Source organism: Camelus ferus, chromosome 29, assembly GCF_009834535.1.
Source record: "Camelus ferus isolate YT-003-E chromosome 29, BCGSAC_Cfer_1.0, whole genome shotgun sequence".
Classification (NCBI taxonomy): domain Eukaryota; kingdom Metazoa; phylum Chordata; class Mammalia; order Artiodactyla; family Camelidae; genus Camelus; species Camelus ferus.
Window position 1 is genome coordinate 18,735,650 of NC_045724.1, and position 14,641 is coordinate 18,750,290.

Here is a 14,641-nt window from a genome sequence, read left to right on the forward strand (position 1 = left end):
AGCCTATCTCTTATAAGACGGTGACCCCGTCCTATTTCCTTGGGCTAGCACTTGGTGACTATCTCACCCAATCAAGAAAACTTCACCAGTAACACAATGGTAACAAACAGCCTAGGTCAATTTGTTTATACTGGCTGTTTACATTGCCTACATGAGAGAAAAGGACTGCATGAAACAACAAAACCAAAGCACTGTTAGAACATGTTTGTACGAAGCTTAAGAAGACAATCATCTTGTTCTCAAAGCAATCACTGATGTAGCAACTTTGAGACTTGTGATTTAAATCAAAGGTGCTGAAGAATGATTATGAATCATGCAATTAAGCTACCAAGCAGGATGTTGCTGAGAGAAAAGCCATTCACAGCACCATAAAACTCTGAAAAATAAAAATAGTACTAGTATCCACACTAGAAGTAATATCATCTTTCGATTTTATAATTTGTTGCTCAGCAGAGCTGAATTCTAATCTAAATCCTGCCATTAATTCATTCTGGGTCTTTGGGCCTCATTCTTATCTGTTAAGGGCAGCTGGTCTGATACCTTTCAGATTCCTTTCAATTCTGAGGTTCTTTGTGGCAAGTTAGAGTTCCTATGATGTTTAGTTTATTTATGTATTTGGGTACCCTAGCTTAAGTCATTTTGCAATAACATTACAAATAAGCACCTGCCCAAAATAGCACAACTTGGAAGTTCTCTATAAAGTGGTATGAACTTCTTTTCAACAAACCTACCAGAGCTGTTGTCTAAAATGATGCTACTCTGCACTCACTAGAAAAGTGCTGCCCTTCTTCATCCTTCTTTTAGAACCTTCAAGACTCTGAGGTTTCAGTATCATTTGAGAATGGCTTTGATTTGGAACAAGGTAGATGATCACATAGCTAGTAGGAGACAGAAAAGTAATGAGACTTTTTCCAGTGGGATTCAGTCTTTGACAGTTGTTTCAAAGAAATCCCAATCCCCAAACCAACACCTCTGCAGAAACGTTTATCGTCCTGCAACTTTGAAAACTGAGGCCCATCTAACTGCATAACAAAGAAAACAGCCAAAGTTATTGTGGACTATGCTCCAGGCACTAAGTAGTAACTCATTTAATTCTCATATATATACTGTAAGTGTGGATCTACTATTATTCATCCCATTTTACATATGCAGAAACAAAGGCATAGAGAAATTAATCAAATCGCCCAAGTTTTCACAATTAATAAGTAGTTTAAAACCCAAGCATTTTCGCCTCAAAGCCTGCTCGCTTAATCTCCACAATACATTGCCTGTGTAAACTCTGGTGTCCTTGTTTAAATAACAATCCCATTACAAGTCACACTGTTCCTGCAAACTGAGTAACATGAAGTCAAAATAAAGCTGCCCCGTAAGTTCACTCAGCTGCTCCTCCAGTCCTGAACCAACAACTAGAAATACATTTTAAAGAATATAAACATCTCTACAGTACCTGAGGTCTCTCGAGATTGGGGAGCGGATGTGAGGAGCAACGCCAAGGTTTCGTGGCCAGGAGTTAATGCCATGAACAAGCGCTGCCAAGCTGGAGCCCGACTCGCTGTCTGCCTCCCTCCGGGGGTTCACGCCACGGGGCCGCCCGCCCGTGCCCTGCGCTCCTACTCCGCGCGGAAGTGGCACCGGCCAGACCTCACCTGCCTCGGGCACGCCCGAGAGGGTCCCTCCACCTGGCCACGCGGCGCCGGGAACCCTCCCCACACTCACCTTCGCGGACCCACGCCCCGCGTGTGGCTAGCGGGAACGCCGCCACTGCTGCGCCACACTCCACCGGCCTCCACGCCGCGTCTCCCGCCCCCCGGGACAGTCCCCGCCCCCACCAATCGACGGCGCCGTCTCGACCGCTGGTCCCGCCCACATGGAGGCGGGGCTTCTGATCTGCCCCCGCCCCGGCGCTCTCGTGGGCGGTGCAGCCGAGAGAGAAGCTGTAGGCAGGGTGCAATCAGGCCTGGGGGGGATGTGACCCGAGGGATGGCGCAGGACTCCAGCAGGAGGAAGGGGTATAGGAGAGACAGCCCTGGGGTAAGATGAGGAGAGAGGCTTGAGAAGAGAAAGAGAAGGTACCCTCCTCAGGTTCCAGCTATGGTGTAGGGCTGGGCGAGACGTCTTAAAACAAGAGTTCACTTATTTAGGACAATGGTTAATCTCATTCTGTTCAGGCAGGATAGCAGGGTTCCGTGGGTGAGAAATCAGGGAATGGGTATAGAGGGGCAAAAAAAGGAAGCAGTTCCTTTATTGATCTCCAGCACACAAACTCGTTCTTTTAAAAACTGGGAAGTAAGATTCTTACTGGGAAGTAAGAATCCTCATTCCAGGCTTAAATAAATGTTAATCATTCCTTCTCCTTTCAAACAGCTCCTCTCAAACAGCTTTTCAAGACAGCAGACCCAAATTTGGCATTAATGCCCATAGTGTACTGCTTAGTTAGGTTTGCGACTGCATACATGGATAAAGGGGAGAAAATCAGACTAATAGAAAGGAATCAGGTTAACTATTAAATTATTTGATTTCTGGAGGGTGAAAAACGATTTGAGGAATCAAGTTAATAAATAATTGAATTATGGTGGGGAAACAAGGCTCACTTTGCCAACAAGCAGTATTGATATACAGTAAATTTTGCTAGAAGAATTTCGGAAAATAGTGCCAAGAGGCCAGCCGAGCTACGTGGCCTGTAGGGAAGTCACAATATCTGAAGTCCTCAATTTCCTTATCTGTAAAATAGAGAGATTAGGCCCGGTGACCTCATGATCTCTAAATGCCCTTCCTCACTCCTTTTCACCCTGCTGGGCTCAACAATGAAAAGAGAAGGGCTACAGGGAAAGAAAGCGTTGTCCAGTCAGGAGCCACACAGAGAAACTGGGAATTTATAGAAAAAGCCTCAGGGATCTCTGGCATCATTTCATTCAAGCTCTCCTTTCTAACTTCTCTATTTGTAATAATAAAACACTCTTATCCTAGCTCAAAACTTTTGACTCTTCTTCACTCTCAATCCTCACATTTAGTAACTAGGTCCTTGGCTTTCTCCATTAGAGTCTCTTCAATGACCCTTCTCATTTTCACTGTGATTTCCGTGTAAAGTACAAACGCAAAGAACTCAGGATTTGGATCTGACTCTCACCTACTTTTTCTACCTAATTTCCATCTACTCTCTGGGTACACATTTATCTGACAGATATCTGCTCACTGTACAGTAACCACAACATACAGCCAACATTCCTGTCACTGAACACTTAGAGCCACTGCTTCCACATTCAGAATACCTCTTCTCAGTCCTGGCTACCTGTCTGGACTACTATAGCTCAGCTCAGGGTCCTCTCTGTGCAATAAAAATGCTATATGTTTAGAATCTGTACTGTTCAATGTGGTACTTAGCAAGACTATCTTATTTTGTTTTCTCTGTTATTTATAATATTTATCTCCAAAAGTAAGCTGGCTGGATGTCCCCAGGCTCCAGCCAATCCAGGAAGAAAAAGCTATTTTTGAAATCTCAAAAAGCCTAAAAAAAATTATATACTCATCTACAGTGAGGCTATTCAGTTTACGTGTAACAGCAAGATTCTCTGTTTTTTGTCTGAAATTACATGACACTGAAGTAACACTAGTTACTTCATGCTAACCAAAGCTTTGATGGGCAGTTATATGGGACTGATTCAAAAAAGGGGAAAACAAAATATTTTTAAATAAGACCTGTTTTTTTGAAGACAAAATCTTTTGAGATTCATGGAGTAGAAAAAAAAAAGTCACCCCATTTCCCAAACAAGACATATATACCCATATTAAGTACTTAAAAATATATTAATCAGTCTATGATTATTTTCAGTTTTCCTTAAGCCCCCTCTCTCCCTAGCTGTAATTTTAAAAACTGGTCTTTTCTTTTTCAAGCAAATAAAATTATAGGAGTTTCCCCTACTAATTTCAAATAAACTTTCAAGAATAAGATAAACAAGAATCACACAGCACTTCTTGGAGTTGGACTAGAAAGATTTTTAGTGTTCCAGAAATAAACCCTCGATTCACAGTAAGTTGCCTGTTAGGGGGCCCTGCATACTATTAAGATCTTTAGAAAGTAAAATTTCCTTGACTGCAACCTTACCCAAATGACACAAGTAGAAGCAGAACCAAGTCTGCAGAATGACTACCAAGTAAGAGTGAAAACTGATTTGCAATCTATCAATAGCTCCTTGTGTTTTGAAAATGTCACTGGCATGTTTAAGGGAGGCCCCAGAGCTCTAAGTTTGGCCCAAACAATCTATAAATCACTAGTCACAGCAAACCTTTATAATATTGTGGAGACTTGAGAAGTATTAAATAGGCAGACTAAACAACAGTCACACTTCATTTTACAGAGTGGTTGTACCAGAGGCTACTGGTTATAGACTATTAGAAATCCTCCCCTCCTCAAAATGTGAGGTAACTTTTAAGAGCAGAGCCTTGGGGGAACTTCTGAATCCAGCCAAGATGTAGTAACAAGGACCACATTTGCCCTCCCACCTAAACCAACAACAACAAAAAGGAGCCAGACTAAATATATAAAATGATGGTTTTTAAGATACTGGGTATCAGGCAGTGAAGGAAACTGATCCCTTGCAGATGGAAATGAACAAGTTTACCCCAGCTTCTTACCATGAGAGAAATTACAGGCCATGGCATAGGAAAGGGGAATCGCAGGAGAGCCAGCAGATTCCCTGAGTTGAGGAGATGGAGCTGTGAGTTTAGGGAGAACAAGATGGCTAGAGTTCACAGGACAAAGTATGGGAGACAAGGTAACAACAAAGAGAATGCCAGAGATCTGCAAAGGGTCCTCCTGGAGAATTCAGTAGAGCTAATCAGTGCATGCATGTGAGAAAACTACCCAAGGTCGAGGAAAGAACAAACCATTGAAAGCATTAGAAGGAACACTACTGGGCATTCACAGAGGGCCAGGAATAGTGGCTGTTCACACCAGGCTGACTAGAAAACCTCCCAATTCAATGAGGAGAGTACTTGGAAGGGTCTTGCCTTAGTAGTGGTGAGTAATTAGCCCTAGACTAAATGCTGCCTGGGTGCTGCCAAAAAATAAAAGATCCGAAAGGATCAAACTATTTTAAGGTAATTTAACTGCATTTCAGTTAAAATTCAAGCATATTTACAGGAATACAAATATATATAAAATGCACTCAACAAGTTAAAATTCACAATATCTCCTATTCAGTACAGGGTACACCAAGAAGCAAAAAATATGACCCATAATGAGGAGAAAAGCCAATCAGTGAAATTGACCAACTGACATAGATCTTCAAATTAACACACAAAGGCATTAAAACAATTATTACAACAGTAATATAAGCAGAGACAAGGAAAGTATAAAAATTTCTAAATCCAACTTCCACAGATAAAAACAACCTCTAAGGTGAAAAATACATTGGATGGAACAAAAAGACAACCTATGGAATGGGGGAAAATTTTTGCAAATGAAACTGACAAAGGCTTGATCTCCAGAACATATAAGCAGCTCATACAACTTAATAAGAAACAACCAAACCACCCAATCCAAAAATGGGCAAAAGACCTAAACAAGCAATTCTCCAAGGAAGACATACAAATGATTAATAGGCACATGAAAAAATGCTCAATATCACTAATTATCAGAGAAATGCAAACCAAATCTACAATGAGGTATCACCTCACACCAGTCAGAATGGCCATCATTCAAAAATCCACAAATGACAAATGCTGGAGAGGCTGTGGAGAAAGGGGAACCCTCCTATATTGCTGGTGGGAATGCAGTTTGGTGCAGCCACTGTGGAAAACAGTACGGAGATTCCTCAAAAGACTAGGAATAGATGTACCATACGACCCAGGAATCCCACTCCTGGGCATATATCCAGAAGGAACCCTACTTCAGGATGACACCTGCACCCCAATGTTCATAGCAGCACTATTTACAATAGCCAAGACATGGAGACAGCCTAAATGTCCATCAACGGATGACTGGATAAAGAAGATGTGGTATATTTATACAATGGAATACTACTCAGCCATAAAAACTGACAACATAATGCCATTTGCAACAACATGGATGCTCCTGGAGAATGTCATTCTAAGTGAAGTAAGCCAGAAAGAGAAAGAAAAATACCATATGAGATCGCTCATATGTGGAATCTAAAACACACACACACACACAAACAAAGCATAAATACAAAACAGAAATAGACTCATAGATATAGAATACAAACTTGTGGTTGCCAAGGGGGCAGAGGGTGGGAAGGGATAGACTGGGATTTCAGAATTGTAGAATAGATAAACAAGATTATACTGTATAGCACAGGGAAATATATACAAGATCTTATGGTAGCTCATGGAGAAAAAAGGTGACAATGAATATATATATGTTCATGTATAACTGAAAAATTGTGCTCTACACTGGAATTTGATACAACATTGTAAAATGATTATAAATCAATAAAAAATGTTAAAAATTACATTGGATGGGATTAACAGAAGAGTAGACACTGTAAATGTAAGGATTAGTAAGCTTGGAGACACACAATAGAAACTTTCCAAAATTAACTAGAAAAAAAAAGAGAAGAGAATCAATGAGCCATAGGATTGAAGTTCAAGCAGCCTAATATACTTGTAATTAGAGTCTCTGAAGGAGAGGATAAGGGTGGGGTTGGGGAATGAGATCAGAAAGACATGTGAAGAAATACAACTGGTATTTTTAAAATTTGATGAAAATTATAAACCCACAGATCTAGGGGAAGGGAATAGCTCAGTGGTAGAGCATGTGCTTAGCATGCATGAGGTCCTGGGTTCAATCCCCAGTACCTCCTTTATAAATAAATAATAAATAAATAAATAAATAAATAAATAAATAAATAACCTGATTACTCCCCCCACCAAAAAATAATAAACCCAAGATCTGATGCGCTCTATTAACCCAAACATTAGCAACATGGAGAAAACTATACTGAGATAACATTTCACAATGAAATTACTAAAACCTAGTGAGTGATTAAGGAAAAATCTTTAGTAGCCACAGAAAAACAGACTATGTATGGAGAAACAAAGGTAAAGATGTCAGCAGATTTCTTGCAAGAAGCGGATCAAGGAAAAGATAGCAGTGCTACATTTTTGAAATACTAAACAAAAAATTGTTAACCAAGAATTCTGTACCCAGCAAAAACGTATTTCAAAACTGAAGGAAATACAAAGATTTTGTTCAGATATATAAATGAGGCTGAAGAATTCATAACCAGCAGGCCCACACTATCAAGAAATGTTAAAGGAAGTCCATCAGATAGAAGGAAAATGATTCCAGATTTCTGGAAATATAAATGTGCACAAGGAATGAAGAAAACTGGGAATACAGGTTTCCCTATCCAAAAGTAGAGCTTTCCTGTGAAAACCTTCGTAAGCCAAAATGGCATAAAACAAAGCCAAAACAATATTTTAAAAGAACAACCTATAATGAAAAAGAATATAAAAACAAATGTATGTATATATGACTGAAACATTATGCTGTACACCAACTGGAAATTGATACAACATTGTAAACTGACTATACCTCAATAATCTAAAAAAGAGTAAAAAATAAAGTAAAATAGCAAAAAAAACATTGAAAGACTTAAACTACCTGATGTTATACTTATAATAAAGCTATAGTAATCAAGACAATATGATCATTAGAACATATAGACAAATAGATCATTAGAACAGAATAGACAATCATATAGAGCCTTGTGACTCTAGAAAGAGAAATTGCCCAAAGTATCACAACTACCCAATAATAGGAAGAAGACTTAAATTGAAATCTTCAACTTTAAGTCCTGAGCTCTTTTCACTGGAACTGGCTTTCTCATCCAAGCTCATGTCTTCAATTTTCATCTCCATACAGTAGGCCACAGTATATTAATCTGAAGCATGACCACTTTCTCAATTCTAGTTCCAACTTTCCATCTACCTGCTAAATATCTTCCCCCCAAAATGAATACAATCATGGTTTTCCCTTCAAGCATGTTCTATTAATAGCACCACGGCTTACCTAGTAACCAAAATTCAAAACCTTGGATTCATCTCTGACTTTTCTTTCCTATTTAGGCTCCCAGAGCCTTTGATAATTTTATTTCTTAGTCTACAACACTTTCCTTCTTCCAACCCTCCCATCCCTCACAAGGCTAACTCCTCATCATTCAGGTCTTATTTAAACAGCTGTTCCTTCAACAAGCCTCTCCTACCTAAAGTAGGCCTTCCTCTGTTATCTCTTTCAAGTAGCTTGTTCATTTTCTTCATAGCATTGATCATAGTTTGCTTTTTACTTCATTGTTTACTGTTCCTCTGTCCCTGCCCTATTAGAGTGCAAGTTCTATGAAAGCAAAATAACATATCCCTCTTGTTCACTATCACATCCTCAGTGTCTAAGGCATAAAATAATGGGGTGCAAATCATTAAGTGAATAAATAGATTTCTTTCAACTCTGACTCCACAGTCTCTCTGGCATTTGTCCTTTCTTCACTCCTACAACTTAGGTCCAAGCCTTTCTGCTGTGCTAACTCTTCTTATGGTCTCCCAGTCTCCTCTTTTTTCCTTTTCTTATTCATCTTTTAAAATGTTGTCTGAGGAGAGTTCTAGTCATGTCACTTTCTCTGTTCAAAAATCTATAATAATCTTAATGCAATCTCTATCAAAATTCCAACAGACTTATTTTGCAGAAATAGAAAAACTGATCCTCAAATTCATGTGGAATTGCAAGGGTCCCTAAATAGCTAAAACAATATTGAAAAAGATCAAAGTCTCACACTTCCAGACTTCAAAATTTATCACCAAGCTATAATTATCAAGACAGTGTGGTACTACCATAAGGATAGTTCTATAGACCACTGAGGTACAATTGAGTCCATAAATAAATCCAAACATCTGTGGCCAAATAATTTTCAACAAGGGTGCCAAGATCATTCAATGGGGAAAGGATAGTTTCTTCAAATGGTGCTTGACCAACTGGGTATCTACATACAAAAGAATGAAGCTGGACTCCTACTTCATACCATATACAAAAATTAACTGAAGATGGATCAATGAACTAAAAGACTTAAAATTATACAACTCTTAGATGGAAACATAGGGATGAATCGTCACAACCTTGTATTTGGCAATGGACTCTTAAATATGACGCCAAAAGCATGAGCAATACAAGAGAAAACAGATAAACTGGACTTCACTAAAATTAAAAATTTTTGTAAATCCAAGGTCATTGATAAGAAATTAAAAAGACAATCTATAGATTGGGAGAATACAATTGCAAATCATATAGCTGATAAGAGTCTAGTATCTAGAATAAAGAACTTGTACAACTCAACAACAAAAAGTCAACACAATCAAAAACAGACAAAGGGCCTGAATAGACATTTCTCCAAAGAAGATATATAAATGGCCAACAAGGACCTGAGAAGATATTCAACATCATTAGTCACCGGGGAAATACAAATCAAAACCACAAAGAGATACCACTACACATACACTAGAATGGCGATAATCAGGAAAGTAGAAAATAAGCGTTGGTGAGAATGTGGAAGAATTGGAGCCCTTGTATATTGTTGGTAGGCATGTAAAATGGTGCATCTCCTGTGGAAATCAGTTTTGCAGTTCTTCAAAACGTTAAACATAGAATTACCATATGACCCACCATTTCTGCACCTAAGATGTATACCCCAAAGAACTGAAAGCAGATACCCAAATAAATATTTATACATGTATGTTAACAGCAGCACTATCCACAACAGCCAAAAGATGGAAACAACCAAATGTCCATCAACGGACGAATTGTGGTACACATATTCAATGGACTATTACTCAGTTATAAAAAGGAATGAAGTACCAACACATGCTACAGTGTGGATGGAACTTGAAAACATTATGCTAAGAGAAAGAAGACAGGAGAGTTTACATCCTGAATGAATCCACCTACATGAAATACTCACAATAGGGAGAGCCGTAGAAACAGGAAGTAGATTGGTAGTTGCCAAGTGCTGAGGGGATGAGGGAATGGAGAATAACTGTTTGATGGATATGGGGTTCAATTTGGGGGTGATAATGTTTGAAACTAGATAGCAGTGGTGGTTGTACAACACTGTAAATATACTAAATGTGACTTAATTGTGCACTTCAGAATGGCTAATGTATTATGTGAGTTTCATCTTAATAAAAAAAAATATCGTGACAATATCCCACTGATGACTGAATAAGATCTTAGCAGCCTAGCCTTAGATCCTCTATATTCTGCCCATCATTTAGCCTTACTTCCCTTTCATGTACCCCATTTCCAAGTAAAACAAGTCCTTTCCTTTACACGCAACACAGAACTTCCTTCCCTACATATGTAAGTCCTACTGATCTTTCGAAGCACTACTCAAATACAAGCTCCTTTAAGATTGTATTCTCATTCCTTTAGTACTGATACTCTCTCTCCGGTAAGCTCTTCAGAGCACGTTATCTACACCTCTTGCTTTCTACTCAGAGTATTTATTTATATCTATATGTCCTCTATCAGCCAATAACTGTCAGCAAGATCCACATGTGATTCACCCTATTATTCCCAGGGTCCTGAGGATACTCTTGCATACAGCATATATCTAAGTAGTTATTGCAGGAAAAAGATTAATATAAAATGAATTTCTGTATATGGATCCTCTTAGCTTTCAATACAGAACTAGAAATGTGTTTTTCTGGGAACATATTTGACTCCAGAATGTCTAAAACACTTTGAAAGTCACATGGGGGTAACATTACGATTTCCTGATCAAGTTACAAAAATATTTCTGAACACTAATATAAAATAACTAGAATTATTTGTATCCTTGACCATAACTGCTAATGTTCTTAACAGTACAAGTCATAATAATAATAGCTAACAGTTCTACAGCACATTCTCCAAGCACTTTACATATACTGAGCCTCACAACAAGCCTATAAGCTACGTAAAATTATCATTCTCATTTTATAGGTGAAGAACACCGACGAAGCCAAACAACATGGCCAAATGTCACTGAGCTAATAGATGGGAGGCTTAGAACCCAGGTGCTTTGGTTCCAGAGTCCATGCCCTTAACCATTATGCTCTGTTGCGTCTCTGCAATGGGTTTACTGTGCATGATAAAACGGCTTTGAAAGGTCGATGAGTTTCCAAGAAAACATTTCCTAATATTCTAGAGCATGTTAATGGGAAACGTTCACTGTTTTCTCAGACTTTGTGTCTGAAATTTTGAGATGGCTGGTAACTTTTAGAAATAAACTTGATTTGACTGTACTGAAATTATATTGACTGAGAAACAGAGTTGATGCAGGAACACAATGTAACACAAAATTAAAGATATACTAATGGATGAGCTATAATAAAGGAACACAATAAAAATTAAGGACAGCAATGGGACTGTATACACTGAAATATAAAGGAGCCTGAAAATTTCATAAAGAATTCTGATAATATAATTTTTAAATGTGATTTTCCGTATATCAAATTCCAATATAATTCTTATGTAAAATAGTGTTTACATATCTTTTTGCTTAAATTCATGTTGGTTTACACAAATACTAATGTTATAGTTGAAGGGACCTAACTCTATCAAAGAGAATTAGTGACCTATAATGTAATTACATTCAAGCCTTACAGCAGTGGGCCAAAGAAAATAAAATTTGATAAACCATAATTAGAGGTTGTTCATCTTAGGAAATAAAATCTTTGAATCTGACATCCGATTGAATCCTTTTCTTAACTCTCAAAAGTCAGTTTTTTTCTATTAATCTTGTATGCAGAAAATCACCTTATTAATGATGTGCTGAGTAATTTTATTTGACAGAGGAATTTGGAATAGGCCTTTGGGTTTAAATTTGTCTAAAATGATTTATATGATTTGGTCAGTAACTTTCAATCCATGATTAATTACCCATATTTCTTTTAAAAGGCTGCCTAATTCAGATTCCATTAATGGACAGAGATTACATTTTTATGAATTCTTTTGCACGCGTAGGAAGAAAATTATTTTCCACCCTATTTTCATGATTCAATAGACTCTGTCATAAATAGATAAAGTTTTTTGTTTTATTCCAGTTTGAATCCCAGAGCTCAGCAGTAACAGGCAGCTTCATTCATATGAATTTACTCTCTTAAGATTTTATTACAGGTTCACTCTTTACCTAACTAAAACACACACAAGCTCTCTTCCTTTGTAATTTTTCTCTATTCATACCAAATTTGCATCACAGTAATATATCTTTTAATAATAGAATAGACACATAAAAAGATGACACAACATCCCAAGTCATTTACAGAGAATGAGGGAAAAAGGGAAGCAGAGAAAGAGGTGAGGTCAAACTATTTGTGATGTTACTTGCCTTTCTCACTGTGTTGACATGTGCACTGGTTGTGCAAAATCAACAGTGGCCAGACCGGCTGGTGCCCTGCGTGAATCAAGATGGTCACATTGCTGTACTAGTATGCACTGCGCTATCTACTGTCACTCACTCGCAGTTTAAAAAGAGAAAAAAGCCAAGTTCATTTAAGGACACCAGTGCAGTAAAAATTAGTAATTTTTTTAAATTGCAACTTTTGAGTACCCTGCTCTGTGACAAATGGGAAGGATGCACAGTGAAGCACTCTGCTGTATACTGAAGTCTAATGAGGGTCTGGAGGGAAAGCCCTTCCCTGCGTGACTGTTGAAGTTAAAAGCTGAACTAGCTGCTTTTACACAGAACACCATTTTTACTCAAAAGGACAACTGACAAATGACAATATTTGCCAAACTTGGGTACTTGGCAGACATTTTCTTGGAAATGAACAAAGTAAGCCTGTCACATCAAGGAACACGACTCAGTGTATTTGTTGGCAATGATAATTTAAGCACCCAAGTAAAACTTAGAGTTTTGGAAAATTTGTTTCTGCCACCAGAGCTTGACTGAAAGATTCTTCTGATGCACTCGGTTGGTGAGATGAACAAATGTGATTTTTTAAAATATTGTTAAAATGAAATGTGTCAACATTTGGAAGATCTGCATAAATCAGTGAACCAGTATTTTCCAAGTGACTAATGCATGAAGTTACAAAATCATGCATGCATCAAAGATCCATTCAAAATGCAAGATGACTGACTGTAGTGGGTAGAAGGGTGCCCTCTTCCAAAAGTCACGAGGTGAGATCATCTGGGTCATCCATATGGGCCCTAAATCCAACGACAAGTGTCCTTAAAAGAGAGAGAAGACACTGAAACACATGGAAGAGAAGGCTGTGTGAAGACAGAGGCAGACAACCACCAGAAGCTACCAGAGGTAAGGAACAATGGTCCCCTAGGGAGCGTAGCCAGCTGACACCTTGACTTCAGACTTCTAGCCTCCAGAACTGTGAGAGAATACATTTCTGTCATTTTAAGCCACCCGGTTTGTATTAATTTGTTACAGTAGCCCTGGGAATGACCACTGGAGTTTAATGCAACTGAGTACAAAAGTTTATTGATATGGATTCAGAGCCCACAGCGCATCTAACCTTAAAGAAACCACCACTTGCCAAGTCTTGCTATAGTATCAAAAAAGAATCTCCACAATTTTCTGAAAAGGCTATTAAAATAGCCTTGCTTTTTCTCACTACATATCTTTGTAAGGGCTGATTTTCTTTTTTACATACTTCAATCAAAACATCATATTTTAAAAGTTTGACTACAGAAGCAGGTGTAAGGATCCAGCTGTCTCCCATCAAGCTAGAGATTTGAAATATGTAAAATGGTGCTAATCTAATTTTTTTTTAGTTTGGGGGAAACCTTATTTTTCACACAAAAAATGTTTTTATTTAATATGTAATGAGAATATCTTTTAAAGAGTATTTTTTAAATTTCTCAGTTTTAACCTCTTGTTATAGTCAATATCACTAACCCACATAAATACAAACTCTTTGGGATCCTCAATAATTTTTAAGAGTGTAAGCAGTCCTGAGACCTTCCTGTGAGAACCACTGGTATACACAATCAGTGAAAGAGGACAGACAACTAGGGCCCTGAGGGGTCAGAGAGCCGTCATGCACATAAGATCTTGACTATTTTGAACACACACTGGATTTCAGAGAAAGGTCCTTCTAGACAAAAGAACCCCGTGAGCATGTACTGCACTTAGAAGCAGGTCTACATATGATAAGGTCACAAGAGGGTGGGCCAACAATGATTTTACCTAGCCAGATTATTATTACCTTTTTATAAACAGTAGGTGCATGACTCAATTTCAGAACTCTTCATTTACCTTTGGAAATCCATAACTTGTAAAGATGCTTGGTTTTGTAAATGTGGGTAACATGCTATTCTTCTCCTTACTCCTTGGGCTCCAGGTGGATGGTGTGAGTTCGTTTAAATACTAAACTAGCCAACTGCAGTCCTCCCCTGAGTCTTTCGACACTCACACCACCTGAACACTCACACATTTACGTTTTGCTTGGTCCTTTAGTCTGCTGGAGCTGCCGTAACAAAGTACCACAGCCTGGGGCTTAAATAACAAAAATGTATTTTCTCACAGAAGTTCAAGATCAAAGTGTCTGCATGGCTGGTGTCTTCTGAGGCCTCTCTCTTCGGCTTGTAGACAGCCTCTTCTCCCTGTGTCTTCACATAGTCCTCCCTCTGTGTGTG

General features: G+C 38.3%; 2 protein-coding genes across 7 annotated transcripts in view; both read right to left on the reverse strand.

Moving 5' to 3' along the window:
- Positions 1-14,641, reverse strand: part of LOC102511863 (serine/threonine-protein kinase Sgk3) — a 117,691-nt gene that overhangs the window by 52,008 nt on the left and 51,042 nt on the right. The window contains exon 1 of one of the 6 annotated variants that reach the window (XM_006193742.2): positions 1,717-1,822. The exons of 3 other annotated variants lie outside the window; for them this stretch is intronic. The gene's annotated coding sequence lies outside the window, so the exon portion shown is untranslated. Of the gene's footprint in view, positions 1-1,447; positions 1,684-1,716; positions 1,823-14,641 lie in introns of those variants that run through there. 2 more of the 6 variants (XM_014566897.2, XM_032470111.1) reach the window with 2 other exon arrangements.
- LOC116660503 (translation initiation factor IF-2-like) overlaps positions 1-14,641 on the reverse strand; it is a 46,792-nt gene that overhangs the window by 7,210 nt on the left and 24,941 nt on the right. The window lies entirely within an intron of this gene.